Here is an 18,298-nt window from a genome sequence, read left to right on the forward strand (position 1 = left end):
CGAACGGCGTCAAAATTGACAGTGGAGTTTTTAGCGACGGTTCGTCAAAAATACTTCACAACGTTGACAGAAGTCAACTGTGTTCGCGTCTGTCAACAAGTTAATACCTTCCCCTGTCATAATAGTTAGTCCTGCAGCGATCAACACCGCCTACGAAGGGTAAATTACAACAACACAGCGCTCTAAATACTGATCTGGAATCATTCAGTAAGTACGATAACGTATCAGCATACTAAGCGGCAGTGCAGCAACCCACCAGATGTGCTGGAATGCAGCGAATTCCGTGGGAGTGTATCTGTGCATGTGTTTGTATGTGTGTGTGTGCGTGTGGTGTCGCTGAGTAAAATGCGTTTGCAAATTCCAGTTCCAAAACTTCCTGTTTAGCTGCCTAGGTATAGCAAACGGTATTGTAGGTTGTACGCTCGTTGATTTTAGTGTAGAATATGGGGAAAATGTTGCCTTTTCTGCGGCCTACGGTCAGCGACTTTGATCCGAATGGAGAAGAAAACAAACGTGTGTGAACCAAAGCCGTGTGCATGGGTGTGTGTGTGCGTGTATTAATACGAGAGCGAGAGTCTTGAATGTGTCAGCACAGTGATCGGCAAAGTGCAGCTCGCTGTTGTTTGGTGATTCTTTCTTCCGAAGCTCAGCTCTCAAGATGCGATGAGGTTAACAAATGGGTAAAGCGTTGGTGATATCACTCTTGTGTGAGTTTTATTTTCTCCTCATGCCCATCGAAACGAAGGCTTGGTGTGCATTATAGACTTCGTGTCGATAAAGTTTGTCGACCACTGATCCGTAGTAAACTTGAGATGAAATCGAATAGTAGCAGTGTGCAATAGTGGGCGTGTGGTGAGTTGGGAGGATTTCGTGTATTGATAAATGTGTGTAAGTGTGTGTGTGTGTGGTTTGGGACACAAAAAACGGTGACGTTTTGCGTTCCCTTCATCGTCATCGCACCGTTTGCCGCGCGCACTCCCGATAGGTGGGATGTGGTTGGTATTTGCTATCGAAACGTCTGGATTTCACGGCTGGATGATGGTGTGCGCGGTCTGTTAATGCGACAGCACGATACACAAACACACACACACACACACACACACACGGACGCACGCGTCTATATCCGAACAGGATAACAGTGGCGGGAGAAGCAGCAGTACAGGATTCTTGAGCAGAAAGTGTGAGAGGGAGAGAACGAGTGAGTGATAGGGTGGAAGTGAGCAAGAGGCAGGGGCAGGGGTTGCGTTCCTGTGAGCTGAAACGTGAGAAGTAAGCAGGCGTTGAGATGTGTCTGTGACGACGGGGCGTAGATCGCGAGACAGCGAAGCGACACACACAGTGTTACTGGCGAGGTGAACCAGAGCTGTTTGTGGTTTGTTTATTGTACCGTGTAGAAATAGAAGGTTGTTTGTTGTGTGTTTAGTTTTGTGTTGCGATTGTAATGCAAAAATCCTTGCTTTGAGATTAAAAAAAAAAGTACCAGTACAACTAGCTGTTTGCGATAGTGTTCCTCGTACAAACAGAAGCTTCCTTATCCTACTTAAGTCCTTTGTGGCAGGGTGTGCTGTGTGAAGAAAAAATATATCCTCCCAAGCACTTTGGAAAGATTTTCTTGTGCGGAAATTTACTCCACCGAAACCAAAAAAAGAAAAAAAAACTTTCACGGAATGTGTGCTGCAAAGACGAAACATTCCTAATCAAAAGTAACATGAGAAGTGTTGTGTGTGTATGTGTGCTTCGTTCGCCAGAAGAAGGTTCCCTCTTCTGGCACACCCTTTTCAATCTCCTGCACCGGGAGTGTCCTTCTCACGTTGGCGAAAAAAGGAACGCCCCAGCGTGTCAAACGGATGACCCCGACTCCCGTGCACAAGTGACAGTTCCTTTCCAGACAGAAGCAGCAGCTGGCAGTTCCATGTCGAACACAGAGCTATTCGCCACCAACAACTGGGGAGATCTGGAAAAGATGATTAACGTGCTTAAACGACATCTGCAAATTTGCTTAATTGGGCATTGCTACAATCATTCGTTTTGATGCGAGTGGGTGTGTGTATTTATGGGTGATTGTGTTTGGAATTGAATAGTGTAATTAATCGTATCTTATCATCAAGTATCAAGCATATCTAATTCCATTCGTTAAGTAATGAGATCAATAATAAATAGTAAATGCGGAGCCACTGCATTACAAACACCACCAGCAAATTATGCAAAGAAGAAAAACAGTTTGGTGTTGTATACTGCATGTGCATTGCGTGTGTGTCCGTGTGTGTTTGTTGTTGCCTTTCCGCAACGATGATGAAGAAATGGAAAACAGGGAAACATAAAGGTTCCTCTTTGTTTACGGCTGAGTTTATTATTAGTCGGTTTCGTTGGGCATGATGTGTAGGCAACAACAACAACAACAACAACAACAACAACAACAACAAAATCCCTACAGACTAAAGGTTCAGTGCATTTCCTTGATTGGTGAGAGAGAGAGCGAAAGAGAGGCCCTGATACGTGGTGATTGGTGATAGTGCAGTACATCAGCGTAGGGCTAGGCAATTGAGTTGTGTTTAATGTGCAGAAATGCGCTTTAAAACTCATCGATTATTTACCTTTTTACCGCATTATGCATTAATTTTAATTAACAAACTCTGTGTGATTGATATTTGCTTTTCAATTTGCGTTCATTATCACATGTTTGTATACGTGAAGAATTGTTTGTTTGTGATAAGCATATATTTATTTTTTTCCAGAGAGTGATATAGAGTTAAGAGCACAACTGGCAATTACCCACCAGTCGTGTGTGGCTTGGCAAATGTGGTTGTGTTTGTGATGATTCTAATGATCATGATGATGATGATGATGAATCATATGTGTACGCGGTGAGAAAGCAAAAGTGAATACTTACAGCTGCAATGCGAATGGCAGGCGCCTCATAAATAGTTGGAAACACGAAAAACGGCCTCCGGCAGAAGAGAATTGCTGTCTCTCGTAAAATTGTGTCGAATTGTGTGAAAAAGGGAAGAAATTGCACATACGGGCTGCAACGTACATCTCGCAAACGTGTAATAGTGTGGTGTATGCCTCTCTTGCGTGAAGGTGCAAAATTGGTCACACAAAATCAGTGGCCACGGTTTACATCTGTGGAAGGGTGTGTGTGTGTGTATGGTTTTTTAGCTCTGATGAAAAGTGGTGAAATATTGTGAGTACGATAAATGGTTTAAAAATAAGCTGCTCTTCCCGTTCCGGTGACTGCAAAAATCCCGGCTCCCCCAGTTGTGCATTTCGGCAGCAGCATCGAGTTGCTGTGTGTAATTTCGTTCATCAATCTTCAAATAAACGACTTCATTTCACGGGCTGATCTTGTGCTGGTAGTAAGGTAAGTTGTTCGTCGTTTCAAGAATGCAAAGCTTTAAATGGGATCGGTTCAAAAGCATCTATTATTAGAACACGGTAGAGAAAAGATGAAAATGGTGTTGAGAAAAAAGACACTTTCAAAATATTGTTTGCTCCTCACAGCAACAAAATCCATCAAGAAGAAGCATTTACACTCGAATGCTTCCGCTACGAATGGAACCGACAGCAAAGGGTTACGTCCGTTTTAAAACATTCTTAGTAGAACCATTCACCTTCTCTTCGCAGTGTGGAATACTTCCACCGTTCTAGAACGCCATTCGCTTACTGTCTCTTCTTTACTTTTCCGACCAATTTGACCGGTCGTCACCGCTGATGGACTAGCCCGTTCGGAGACCTGATGCTTGGATGATATCCCAAAAATAACCTTAACAAAACAATGACCGGAAATCGATCTGCCGTTTGCTGGTCCTTGTTGCAGAAAATAAGAACGCTTTGCCTGTTGGCAAAGTTCAACCCAGCACTGGTGCACGGGGTGGCGCACACACTTGCTACCGGTGTGCTAATGACGCACCGGAAAAGACTTATTATTCATCCAAACACTTTGTCCCATCGTCGCTGGCACTGTCGAGATCGCGTACTGTCCGGAACTAGGAAACGACAGTGAAACCATTCCGCCAAGAAGTTTATTCATGCTCATTTTCGTTTCAAATGGTCCACGCAAATATTGTACCAAGTTGATATACGTCGAACATCGTTTCCCATTGCCTCCAAGCATCCAAGCAACAGCCGGCAAAAGGGTCCAATCGATTGATTTCATCTGTTTAGGTGCTGCACAATATGCACTTATTTCAATCGCAAATTTAATGGAAAAAGTGATTTCCAAAAATGGATGTTTGATCGTATTTAATGGTGCAAATTGATGTACAAATGAAACAGCGTGCGAACATATTGCGCTGGGGGAGCTATAATAAGTTCTTCAGGGAAAGATATTTATAGCTGCAGCTTACCAAGAAATGACAATGAGCGAGTGCTAGGTTTTTGTGTTTCCTGTTTTGCTGATGCGACGCTAATACAGGCCCAGAAATTTAGGAAAATGGGTTAGAATTTAAAAGGATTCTATTTTGGGGGCAGAACATAAAGAACCGAACAGGATAAAGAAGCTAGACATTGTCAAATATGTAACAAAATTTTGAAAACTGGCGCACCAACAGTTATTCAGAACAGTTCATATTTTTGATAAAATAAAGCTTTTGTTTAAGCCATGTGTTGCCGATGCGCTTAATTTTGATTATTTGTTTTATTATGTAAGAAACATTTTTTTAATATTTTGTTTAAAATAACACTTGAAGACAAATTTGTTTTCTTATAAAAAAAAACAGATTTAAAGCAATCTTACGAACGAAATCTAATTTCATTAGCAAATAATTACCACGGCGCATTTAGATTCACTACAATTGATATTAAAAATAATCTAGTCATTTTGACTGGTAACGCTTTTGCTTGTAAGTAAAATATGACAAGAGATGAGTTTTTTTTAAATTTAGCATGATTTCTTATATTCAAAATATATTAAACCAAAATTGAGCTCAGTTAAGTATGTTATTCAACGATCTCTAGCAATTTTCCCATAAACAACGCTTAAATGCTTTTAGTTATATTGCTAACAGAACCTGCAAAACCAAAACCAAAAAACGACCCAGAAAGTTAAAAAATATGCAAATTTTGAATGATCGCAACTACCTACATACTGTGATTATAAAACAAACAAGCTACAAACAATCTACGTAATGATCGTGAGTATTGCTGCCTTCGCTTTAGCTGGTCGATGGATTTTGTGGCTTCTCTCGCTCTTTCCAGTTAGGACTAAATCAATTTGTTTGTGAGTAGCATAGGCATTCGTTTCAATTTGGCACTCGTTCAGATGAGTTATTATCAACCCCGGCCAAACATTCGTACCATCGTCATCATCAGCCCACGACATATGACCGTAAATGGTACGCCACGGTGACGGATTCGATGACTGGTATACTTTGGCCTGTGTTTTTTAGATCGGCGGTTGTCCGCATAATACGGGCACATATTTGTTGCTTCACTAGGGTTAGGATATAGGAAGCTAGCTCTAAACTAGTTTTGCTGCTGAATTTCCTGCCCACCTCAGCAATCGGGGTCTACCGAGCGAAGCAGCAGACAGAGCCTCTATCCCAGTGATCCAGTTTCTCTGCCAAATAAACCGGATGGTGGCTGGTTAGAGGCCAAGTGGATCTTCTTCGCTGTGTTGGAGGGTGCTGCTTTTGCTAAGGTGGGTGAACAAAGGGGCTACGATACGAGATTTGCATAAAATTATTGATACGGAATGTTAACGCACTTGGATCGAACACCAAAGCATGGCACGGGGAAAGATAAGCGGTCTGTGGATGGAGCCAAACCATCCACTGAAAAGTTGCCATGTTGTCACGGCATTTTCGGCCATCGTTATTGCCCTGCGCGAGTTCATTTTGTGGGCGATGGTTGGCTATTATTTTTGTCCCCGGCAAACCCAGCATGTTTATGCTGCCCGGTCCCTTATCGGATGGGGGTAGTGTGTCCATGTGTGTACGATACAGTGTATCTGTTTGGAGAGAGATATATTCTGCGATACCTACGGCTCTGGCCCATCGTGCCGAAGTGGAACAGCTTTTTGGTGCTGATTGGGAAATGATTACCGTTTTTTACGTTTGGCTTCGAATGTGTCCAAGCAAAGGAGCCCGAAAGTCGATGACAAAGCATACCCGACTTGCCAGAAATAGTCTACACGTTTCGAACTACAATCGTCCACTAAGAACTCCTTGGGCTCAATGGCGTGGGCTCAATAATTTCAGTTGTTGTTTTTTTTTTGGCTTGAAGAGGGGTGGTGAAAAGGTGAACTGTGGCGTGTCGTGGCCGCATCTAGTGAAACAAATGCTTTGAAGGCAATTTGTAAATGGGGTGCGTGTTGAAAGCAATGATAATAATGGTCGTTTGGCAAATGGGCTAGTTTTGCTAGGTGTTTCTGTGCCGTTGCGGTATGGACGGGGTTAGTCCGTAAGAAGCAAAACAATGTTTTGTACTATCGTTGGTCTATTCGTGGAGGCTTTTTCATGACATCATAGTTTGCAGTGTGGCATTAAAGGGTGTTTACTAAGCAATGTATGAAGATGGTGTCCCTATCAGAGGGAATAGCGTATATCACTAAATATAAAATCTATGAACAATTTCTTTTTTCTTCTTTTTTAGAATTCTTTTTTATGTTTATTTAGATGATTAGAGTAATTTTGAAATAGAGTTGAAAATTGACAATTGGCTATGTAGTAATAATTTAACTGAACTTTTTCAAAGATGTCAATTAAGAAAAAGCAATCTGTATCTTTTTAATATTCCTTTAGTTCAGTACAATTATTCAAAATTCAAAATTACAATTATTACTTTTAAAGACGAATATCAGTCTTCAACAACAGTTCGATTCTGATTTAGTTCAAGGAGTTGTTGTCTGTTTTTTTTCTTTTTGTATAGAATATTTGGATTTATTCGTGACTTATAGTTGCAGGAGAAAAGCAAAATGCTTTGCTCCTTTCGGTTTCAGCCATAATTCAAAAAAGCTCTCGCGTGTACGGCCAAATCGTTTGGGAGCAATTTTTCTCACGTGTGCGGGCGCATTTTTTCCCTCGCAATGCAGCGTAAATGCTGGCTACTCTACTTACTACGCAACTACCAATATACACACCTACACATCAACACATACTAGTATTGGCGCACACAAGCGTATCGTCCACCAAGGACACCACCATCGCATCGCATCCCCGTCAATCGTTATCCATGCCATGGCGAGCAGAGTCGGCCCGTGCCGTCGTCCACTTGGGCGCGCTAGTGTTGGTAAGTTAGTTGATGGGTACTCCTGTGCGAAAGGAGTAGTAGTAGTAGTAGAACAGTTCGCGTTACTTCCATCGGAGATGAAAGCATGCGCAGTAGCGCGCGGCAGCTTACTTGCGAATCAGCAGCAGCTCCCAGACACGATTCTGACGAGTATGTTGTTATTCTCACTGAATTGATCCTATCTCATCGTTTTGATGATAGGCGGGGGGAAGACGGAGGGAATGGAGTTCATTGATTGGGTGTTATAATTTTGGGCCAAAATCAATAATGTGCAACTCCTGATTAATTGTAACGTTGTTATAGCAAAGCGTAAAAAATAACATTAAACAATCGGGCAAATCCAAAGCAACTCACCTCCGTATTCTCATCGCTGGTGCATGGCTGCGATGCGGCACCTTCAATTCATGTGCCCCCCTCCTTACCATGACCCAGCAAGTGAACTCTGTCATCCTGGTGGCAGGGTAATGAACGGCGTTTCGCTTCTGTCGATGCACTTTCTCACACACATACACACACAGGCACGCCCTATTGCGTTCGTGTGTGCAGCGTTTAATTTCATTCGGTAGACCGGCTGGTCCCGGAAAACCTACGGCCGCCCGATGGCACCGGGGCAGAATGAAATGCTCGCTTCTAATGGGAGCACATGGCACCGGGAGTGATGAGCACGGGAGGGCAAACAGTGGAAAGTGTCAGGGTGTTTGCGGAGTTTCATACCATTCAGGATGCATCCCGGGGAAGCTAGCCAGAACTTGCGCATGTACGCAATTGCCCGGTCGATGTGTGTTGCGTACGGTTGATGCGTATTTGCAAAATTACGCACGGCAATACGGACGTCATGCGTATCCTTTTTTTTCGGTCGGTTGCTCAGTCCAGCTGCACTCGCGTATGGTGCATCCCACGAGCTTCCCCAAATGACCAGGCTGGCAATTGGGCAGCAGATGCAGGAGAAAGAGTTAGATACAGAGCGTGAGAGTGTGAGACAGAAAGTGATAGTAGCTGGTGATTGGGAAACGGTTTGAAGGGAACGTTCTGGAGCGTTTGCGTGACAGCCTGTATAATAGAATGGGAAACGAAAAATGGGAAAAAACAACCCGGGGAACCCAGTTGCGCAAATGCAGTGTTCTGTGCGTTGTTTTTTCTCCGTGAGAAGGATGAGTGTTCTTTTTATTATATGCGCATGCAAATGATTGCAATTGTATATTTTCCCTTGACCGGTTTATGTGTGTGTGTGGTCGTGTGGGCTTTTTTTTGGGAGGGATGCTATTACTCGATTCTATGCAGCTGTGAACCACCCCTCGATCGATTTGGAAAGGTGGCAGCATGTACGTGTGAACATATAATAATTTACGGGACAATTCATGCTTCATTGAACTTCGGCCGATTGGTTGTGTCTGTGCATACCAAAAGATGTGTTGGATTAATTCAAGTGTGTTCGGGTTTTTGGCCTGTTTGTGGGAAACTGAAAAAGAAGAAATTTTCAAGTCCACTTACGTTACGTTTATTACCGCACGCTTCCTAATGAAAGGGCTTTTGCAAAATCGGTACGAAGCAAAAATACCTCAAAGATAATTTCATTATTTTTATTCCCCTCAAAAGCTGTAGTGCCCAATGTCTGAACACACGTTTTGAAGTGTTCATTTTTTTACGGATTTCGATTTAGCATCGATGAGGGGGATACGATGAGGGGTTAACGGTTACTCTTTTCCGATCTATTCTACGACTGTGGTTAAAGTGGAAATTGAAAGAATTTTTCTCACATCTTTGCCCGTTCTTCGTGTGAGCTGGCAAGGAAGGGCTCCTATTGAGTTGATTGGCCAGATACGGCCGACTGCTGTTATTTACATACAGCTTTTGCTTAGCGATGTGTCTTCTTAGTAGGTTAATGCAACGCTAGAATGGAGAGTTAAATCAACAGGAAATCGTTTATTTCACAGTTATTAAAATAAAACGTAATATTAACGACGAGCAGTGCTTGGATGATTGCTTTTCTACTATAGTTGATGGCTGATTTTGTTTTCATATTTTATTCCATTTTTTTTTCTTTTATTGTACAAGTGTATGGCTATTTTATTTATAGTTAAATTTTGTTTGAATTAAATAAAGAAGCTATACTATTTTTTTATTTTTTTTGATTGTAAAAGAGCCTAGTACAAGCGTTGTGGCAATGAATCATGGAAATTCATCTGCCGGTAATCATATTTTATACTGCGCACTTGTCTGCTGTGCTACTTCTTTTATTGCACATCGTGTGTTCGCTTGAAGGTGAAAGAGCCGTCCCTGTTACACCACACAAAAGCAGACGTTACATCCGCGGGAATTCAGAAGAAACATCAAATGAAAAATGACTGTTCATTATGCTATAAAAATAAATCTATCGCAATGACGAGAAGCGTATTGGACCTCGCTGGAAATCGGCTCAAATGCGATGCATCTCACTCGCTTGTGATGTGATATGCAGCGTGATTTTCTTCGGCGTTGCTGTTGTTCTCGGTGGATGGAGAGCAACAACCCTTCTTTCACTTGATGTTATTCTGTTGAGGGGCATTTATGAATGTTCTTTTTCACTGCGAGCGGGCAGTCAGTAAGGAACAAAGATCCGGAAGTTAGGCTTCCTGAGGCAAGGATGACACAGAGCCTGTACAAGAAGGTTCTTTGTATGTGTGGTGGAGCATTGAAACGGAAACGTTCACTCTTTCATTTTTGCTTCTTGTTATGAAAAATGAAATGATAGTGTACTTTCATTAGCGCTTGTTCTTTTAAGCACACGTATGGCTATTTGATTTGCAATCTTACGTTTATTCATTTAGTGTTTATCTTAAGAATTAATAAAGTTAGTAATTTGTAGTGTTTTTCATTCGATAAATACAATTATAAATACCAATTTCCTCAACAAACCGTTAAATGTAATAAAGGTTCAATTTGAAAGTTTCGATAAAATGTACATATCATAATGCTGTACAACCATAGCGCAAAATTATCTCAATTAACTATGCGTGTTGAAACTAAAATATTTTATTTATTTATTTATTTACGCACGGTAATACGCACGCATATGTGTATTGCACTCTTGAGGTTGCGTCAAACTGAGTATATGATAGCTATCTTACACCTAATCCCTAACTTATTCTCCTAACATCTGCCTTGAACCGGTGTCACCAAAATTGAACATTAATAAAATAATATCTTTAAATGCGATGTTTATTAAATTAAAAACAAATTAATTAGACCATGTATTGAATTGCCTTGTCAAAGTTAGTAACAGTTTGTTGTATCTATATATGATAAGAATGCGGCCATTAGAAGAACAATTTTGACAATATGGATATATATATATATATATCTCTCTCTCTCTCTCTCTTGTTGGCCTGCTCACAAAAGAGCACGTCGATGTGACATGGACCGGTCAACAACAATTCTACAGGATGCTCGGTCCCTGGCTGCAGCCTCCCATTCATGTAGACACCCGATCTCCGACAGGTTTCACCTTTCGTTTCACCTGATCCAGCCATCGAGTTCGCTGTGCTCCCCTGCGCCTTATGCCGAACTGGGGATCGCTGTCGAACACCTTCTTGGTGAGGCATGAGTCCGGCATCCTCATGACAAGCCCTAGTCATCGTATCCAGCCTTTGCCACCGTCAGGATGCTTGGTTCACCGTATAGCCCAGCAAGCTCGTAGTTCATCCTACTCCTCCACGCTCCATGCTTGAACACACTGCCAAAGATGGTCCGGAGTATGCGTCGCTCAAACACGCCCAGAGCGTTTGCATCCTCCTGGTCCAGGACTCGTGTCCATAGAGAACCACCGGGCGAATCAATGTGCGATGTATCTCACACTTATTCTGGCTCAAAGTCTTCTGGATCTCCGACTGCTGAGCCCATAGTATACACGATTCCCCTGCACAATGCGTCTCCGGATTTCGTTTCTGATGTCGTTGTCCGAAGTAACGACCGTCCCGAGATAGCAAAACTCCTTTACTACCTCGAGATTGTCGCTGTCAACTAATACACTGCTCCCCAGATGGTCTGAGTCTCCGGAAAGCAGGTACTTCGTCCTCGTCGCATTGATTCTCAATCCAATTATTGCTGCTTCGTGTTTGAGTCGGGTGTACGCCTCACACACCTTTGCTGTTGTTCTGCCTATGATATCGATGTCATCCGCGAAGCCAAGAAATTGGAGAGACCGGTAGAGGATCGCGCTACAATGTGGATATAACACATTTCATTTAGCGCACATTTGTTATATAAATGTCCTTTACAGAGGTTTTCAGGGGGTTTTCAGAATTTGGAGACACTTTTTGTACCCTTTCTTAAGGGAAAGGAACGCTATGTGACGGAACTGGACATACACATTGGACATTCTTATTGGATTCCGAAGAGTCCAATTCTATCTTGATCCAGTTCATTTCAAATCAGAAACATTGTTGCTCTTGCGTTCTACGATGCTGTTTAATTTTAAAGCTGCAAGATTATTTATGAAATGTTTATAACTGTTAATAAACAACTAAACATGCATGTACAACCGTACAAAGCGTACGCAATTGAAAGAAGAAGTTTATTACAAAAGTTAAAAAAAAACGAAAAAATAGGTCTAAATCAGCGTTTAGTCAAAAAAAACTCAACGGAATATTTTCTAAGACGTACACTGTTTAGATCTGTGGCGTTAGCTGCATGAATTGATCCCATCGGAACTATTTGGGCCGGTCGGCATTAGTGTTTACATGTTATCCCACAAAATCAAACCTTTGATTCTTGTCACACACTGTACTGCCGATGCTGATGCATTTCATTCATAAATATGGCTACCAATATCCGATATGTAATAATTGTTTTACCTTCTACTTTCTTTTCTCTCTTCAGGTGCGTATTTTGTGGGTCATCAGTTCGAAAGCCACCGTAGGTGTGGTAGCGTAAGCCATCATTCCCCCACTGCTCGGTGGGAGATTTATTTTCTCCATCACGCTTGTAAGTACACATTTTGTTGCTGCCAATTAAGCGCACTTTATGGCACGCAAATAGGGGTTACCATCGGTAGCCCGGGCGGGCTAGGCACGTTTTGTGGGTGGCATTCATTTGGGGTCTGGCTGTGTGGCACGGTCTCGGCGTTTAAATATCGTTCGGAATTGCGTTCGGTTTTCCGAGGAAAATGTGTTTTCACTTCTTCGGCCGACCTTCGCTCGATTTTTATGTGCGTGTGGCATGGTGAAGTTTTTTTTACTTTCCTTAATTTTAGTGGTAATGGTGGTGGTGGTTTTACGCTGCCGCCACCGCGATCAGGTCCATGACGTCATGAAAGTTTACGAGTGAGACTCGATCGGAAACCGGCTGCTGATGATACCGGAGTTGCGTTTCCGAACCGTCATCACAAACCATCAATGTGCGTCCGATCGCCAGGCATGCAAACACATCTGTTCGGTGGTGGTGTTAGTGGCAAGTGCTGGTATCTCTGCTCGTTGCTTCATTCGTCGGTCCAGATGAACGAACAAAGTGCGGTTTTGCGAGTTCATCGCAAGAAAAATTTGAACAACGGAGAGCGCAAAAAGAAATCATCTGCTCTCGATCTTGAAACTTTTCTATCGCGCTTTCTTTCTTTTTCGGCAGCCCAAAATGAACACGATCGAGGGCGATTTACGCACACATCTTTACCGCGCCGGCAGAGAAGGTTTCCCTTTTGCATATGTGTTGTGGAGTCGTTCTGGAATGTTAATTCATTGCACCCTTTGTCCTCTGCTCCGCTGCTGGTGGTGCGTCTCTTGTTGCTGCTCCCTTTTCGTAGTCGCGCGCTCCACCTGCGCGGCGAAGCAGTGCGCTCGCGGAAACGCAAAAGAATGTGTGTCGCGCACACAATGTGGGGCCCGGCATACCGCGGAGTCATCGATGACAGGCGTGTCTAGGGCCGTGTTACGATGGATGTTGGTAAAAAGATGGGTGGAAGAGGAGGGGACATATTGGACGAGATGAAAAAAAAAACAGCTCACCCATACCACCATCAGGCCAATCTCAAAGTCCTATATATGATCCGCTCGTTCGATCGAGGTCTTGTGGGAGAATACAATGCGCCGGATACCAACACACACGCGCACGAGGTTTTCAATTTCAATGATCAGCGTGCCTTCGACGCAAAATCTACTGACCTAAGCAAGACAAATGCAAGAGGCGTGTGATTTGATATTCGATAGAGAACTGTTGGGTTCAAGCCCCAAATAGACCGTGCCGCCATATGTAGGACTGACTATCCTGCTATGGGGGGAAATCAATAAGTCACTGAAAGTCAACCCCACAAGTGTGTTGGCAGGCCTTGACCGGCATCGGTTGTTGAGCCAAAGAAGAAGAAGAAGAGAACTGTTTGGAAGCGAAGGTGCTGTTTGTTTCATTTGATTTAAGATTGTTTGGAAACATTTTTTTCGGGGAAAATTTAAGCAATGTGTACGTAATTTCTTTTCCATTTACTTGGCTGATACACTAAGCAAATGCAATTTGTTTGTTCAGTTCGTTAAAAAGTTCTTTTTCATACTTTAAATGCATCGTTTTTTCTTTCTTTCTTCTCTGTTTTACTATTCAAAGACATTTTTCAATTCAAATTCAAAGTGTCAAGAGTTATTTATAAATGAAAATGTTTAGTCACACTATCATAATTCTTGTTATTATTTTATCGCATTTTTTGTGCACTGTTAATAAAAAATATGATTAAATTACTGCGCGTAGTTTAGTTCAATCTAAACTTTTTCAAATTGGCCCAGCAAAGTATCTCCAACTCGGCGGCAGTTGTAAATGCGTACTTCACGTTATCTTGCACTGTTGCAACGGTGTCATATTGCAGCTGTACAAACTTGCACAAACACGGTGTCAGCTTAACTGGGTGTGTTTATTAAATTTTACTTTGTGTGTAATCGTGCGCCTACTTCACAACTGTATGCATGTCAACCTATCCGATGCTTTTGTTTGCTGAAGGTCAATCTACATCGATTCCATTACAGCAGTTGTTCACTCTACACGACTGGCTGATGAAACTTGAGCATCACTGCACACCGCGATACATATATGCCTTAAGAGATGTGTATTTATGTGTAGCAAAAAAGCAAAAAACGTATTGAACAACATACTTGTGTGGCTAGCAGCGGTTTTATCGGTGCACTAAAATAATTTTCAGCCGATAAAGTACCACACTGTCCACCCCTTGTTCGAATGGTGTTATGGGGGTTTGATCGGGTTAAGCAGGGTTAAGGGGAAGGATGTGAAGTGAAGCTAGAATAATTGCATCTGTTATATATCAAGCCGGTCGGATGAGAATCTGTTCCGTTCTGTTGTTCGATTTGATGGATAGGGGGAAAATGAAAACAAAACATCAAACACCACGAATAAATCAAGCTTGATTGAATAAAAAAAAACAAGTCATCTAACGGGCTTTTCATCTTTTGTTCGATCGGTTTCGTTTTCCGTTTTGTTTCGTATCAAAACGGAAGTGGACGTAAGTATAATTTGACGGCCGGTTCTGTACGTTCGTTTAGTGCAAGAAGAACCAATGAATGCAAGAAGAAACAAGTAAAACTGGCCGAGTTTTCCTCTCCCGCAGCACCCTCTAGAAGAAAGAAACGATCGTGAGGAGACGAGAAAAACTAAAACCCGAACTGAAATAATCACTCATTAATTTGTGCTCACTCTTCTTCATTTCCGAAGTTGAGGGGAGAAGCTGGGGAGTAAATTAGAGGATGATGTGGTGTATGGGTTGACGGGTATTACGGGGAAGGAGGAGGGGTTGGGAGAAGTTGGTGTGTTGTGGCATGATTATGTGTTGATCTAATTCACGACCAGCATGAGTCTGTGATTTTCTTGCCGTTTGTGGGTTGTGTTTATTGGATTAGTGTGTGGTTAGTTTATGGCACTTTTTCGGCCTTTGCTTGACCGAATTCAAGGGTAGAAACAAAAAAATGAACAGACCGGTCTGGAAGATTGGATTCTTCTTAGATCGAGCGTTTATTTGCTGCTAGTATGGCTCTTTGTGGGAGGTGAACAAGGTTTGCTACAATTAGCACACTGATTATAGTTTATTTTGGATCAGTTTTAAACTGTCTAAATTTGGTGCATCTAAAGTGATATTTAAGAAAAAGCTCAAACAATTTACCCCTTAGCTGAAAGCTTTATTTGAACAGGCATGAAAGCTCTAAATGAATTAATCGAGCCTATCGCGCGCGATCGCGAGCGTGCAGACTTCGTGAGCTTGGTGAGTGCATCCCACGGAGAATAAACGTTCGTTCAAGCTTTTCGTGCTTCTCTTGCACTTGCTCGCTGGTGAGAAACTTGCTCAGACAAACGAAACATCAAATTTACTTGTAGCTTCAAGGGTTGAATTGGATAACTCTCCCTTGGCCTCACTGAATCATTTCTGGTAGGCTCTTTTAGGCTTGCACCGCTTCTCGCGCATTCTCGCTCCCTCTATTCTCTCCATCATGCTATTCCCTCTCTTTGTATGTTATTCGACCCTTCATTGTTGAACGTAATGCTCAGGGCAGAAAGCTCTTGCGCATCTAACTCACGCACGCTCGATTCGAATGTGCCCTCTCCACAGCTTAAGTTTTGGTTTGCTCTCAACTCTTGCTCTCAGAGTTTGAGAAAAAGCGCGTAAAAAGAGCGACCGTGTTTGGGCAGGAGTGTCAAACGGGTTTCGGTTGTGTTGAATTACCTCGGTATCCGACCAGCTTTCAGAAAGATTCCGATCGTCGTTGGACACTGGTTGGATGTGCCTGTTTGTTCGTGAGTGTAACTGCCGCGCGTTTGCTTCATTTCGGTGCGTAAACACGGAATGCTACAGTCGGGTTGGTGTGTTTTAGTTGAACGTGATGGCCTGTCGTGAAAGTGATATAATATAAGCGTTCTTGTGGTCCAGCAAAGGCTGAAACGAGTTGAAAATAATTTTAGTCAATACACTACATGCAGAAGATTATGAAAGCATTCGTAATGAATGTCTGTGAGAATAATCACTTGAAAGTGTAACGAAACTAATTAGTGTGATTTTCGTATAGCTGTGTCTTTTTGTGTTAGGTCTTTGTAAAACAACAGATGTCCCAAGTTTGAAAAATCGTGTCATTCAAATGAAACAACAAAATAATTTAGTTAACGTGCACACACGTTTGTCTTATTTGGATCATCAACTAATGATACAGATAATATTTAACTCAATATATAGTGATTTTAACAAAGAATGTCCTCCTCGTACTTCTGATCGAAAGTGAAAAGTGTAGCTCGGATCATGACATAGGGTATTGTCGAGCGAAACAGAGCAGATTAAAACAAGGATGAATTATATTTAGATTCGGGGGTGTGTTGTTGCCAGTGTTTGGGCATGCTTTGCCACTGTGATACCTTCAACTGATGTATCAAAAGCGATACGAACCGGATTTACCTTGATACGAATGCTAAACGAGATAACATTGGATTAAATGTAAAGTAAATCTTAGGGAACAATTGAATACAACAATCCTCTGTCCGGTGTCTAAAAATCTACACTATATCCGGGGCTGTGTTACAGATGGGAAGCTGTTTAGATCTAGACTACGTCATGAGTTCAAGTCTGTGGGCACCCGTTCTTGTTTCTCTCATGTCGGAAATGTGTTTATGGTACGGCGTGTGAAATAAATCTCGAGCTACATCATACCTCCGTCTTCAAACTCGAATGAATTTGTAGGCCACTTGACAAAAAAAAGAAAACATCGAGGAGTTCTTACTTCTCGTCATACCAAAGCGGACGTCTGTGAAGCATTTTTCGAGTATTTTCAATCGAAACCGGCCTCATTCAGCGCTACAGTGTTAGGCGCACTTGTTCCTACTTCTTCCTCAAACGGAGCAGAATGTATTTTTTGCGCTTCTGCCAGGGGCAGCCTCCGGCCTACGCAAAGTTTTACGAAGGTTAGTGGGCGAAATCGCCAGTGGCGCTGCTGTTGTGTGTGCTCTCACATCGCTTCATTGCCTGCTTGATTAGTCCGCGCCAAGCACAACACTAATACGCCATCGAATGCCGCACCAAAATGATTCAGATTCATCGAGCGCGAACCATTTGAAGCACGGTTTGCATGCGCGTGTTGCTAGCTAGCTGACAGCTTTGTTTTTAACTCATCCATCCCGTGCTTGATCTTTTCCGTAGTGGTAACATTTTTTCGTGACCGTAATGTCTGCGGACGGTCAGTTAACGAAGTCAATTAACAAAAAAAAGTATCATCGTGAAGGTCATTTGTTCCCATGGAAGCAAGGATTAATGTGCAAACAGTTTGTCATTTGTAGTATTCGTGATGTGTCTTTGGTTATACATTCATTCGTTTCAACCGGTTTATTAATTCGTTTTTCTTGAATAAATACAAAATTATGCGTATTTTGTAAACAAATATCTTTTGGAGGTAATAAATTCGTACCATTTGGATTGCACGTGAAGTTCGAAGGCTAATGTGGTATCTGACATCTGGTCTTTTTTGTTTGTAGCTAAGATTCATTTGCGTACAAAATACAATATTTACTACTATTAGCCGCTTCTTTGTTGAGGCCAAATTAACCATGGAAATAACATTTTACGAATCCATCGATCGGAGGCAGACGCAAAGCATCGAGATGCTCGTACAACTTAAATGCATCGGTAATGGATAAATACATACCGATTCTCATTGGTTTCTTTCCATTACCGTACCATGAACGACTGTTTACTCAACGTGTGTCAGAACAACGCAAACAGATGCCTCACAAACAAGCGCAAAAGCAACTCCAACGCAGCTACTCACTGAGCGCATCTTGGTGAGAAGATTCGTCGTCTTGACCTCTAAAAATCATTCAATTTTCACGCTTTAAACAGGCTGCACGGGGAAGACTGTTTTTTGTGAATCATCATCTCACCGTGTTGTGATCATCTCCCAGCTACGAGACCTGACATCTTCCTTCCCACACACCGCGGTAGGCCGCGCACCGTAAGATGCATTTTTGCTCGGATCGCTTCTCGATTGCTCTGGTAATTAGTAAATTACCACCAATTACTGAACGTCCTTCAGTCTGTAATACATATACTACATCCTCCAGCCCGGTTATATCCTCCGGT

General features: G+C 42.3%; 1 protein-coding gene and 1 long non-coding RNA gene across 7 annotated transcripts in view; both read left to right on the top strand.

The window, feature by feature from the left end:
• Positions 1-60: 60 nt before the first annotated feature.
• Positions 61-13,399, top strand: LOC121601896. Its single transcript, XR_006006216.1, has 3 exons — positions 61-207; positions 2,736-3,361; positions 12,085-13,399. It is a non-coding gene; the product is annotated as an uncharacterized LOC121601896 (long non-coding RNA).
• Positions 13,400-15,914: 2,515 nt separating this feature from the next.
• Positions 15,915-18,298, top strand: part of LOC121601780 (mucin-5AC) — a 51,178-nt gene continuing 48,794 nt past the window's right edge. The window contains exon 1 of one of the 6 annotated variants that reach the window (XM_041930585.1): positions 15,915-16,009. The gene's annotated coding sequence lies outside the window, so the exon portion shown is untranslated. Of the gene's footprint in view, positions 16,042-18,298 lie in introns of all 6 variants that reach the window. The other 5 variants (XM_041930587.1, XM_041930599.1, XM_041930593.1 and 2 more) reach the window with 5 other exon arrangements.

This window comes from Anopheles merus, chromosome 2R (genome assembly GCF_017562075.2).
Source record: "Anopheles merus strain MAF chromosome 2R, AmerM5.1, whole genome shotgun sequence".
NCBI classification, from domain to species: domain Eukaryota; kingdom Metazoa; phylum Arthropoda; class Insecta; order Diptera; family Culicidae; genus Anopheles; species Anopheles merus.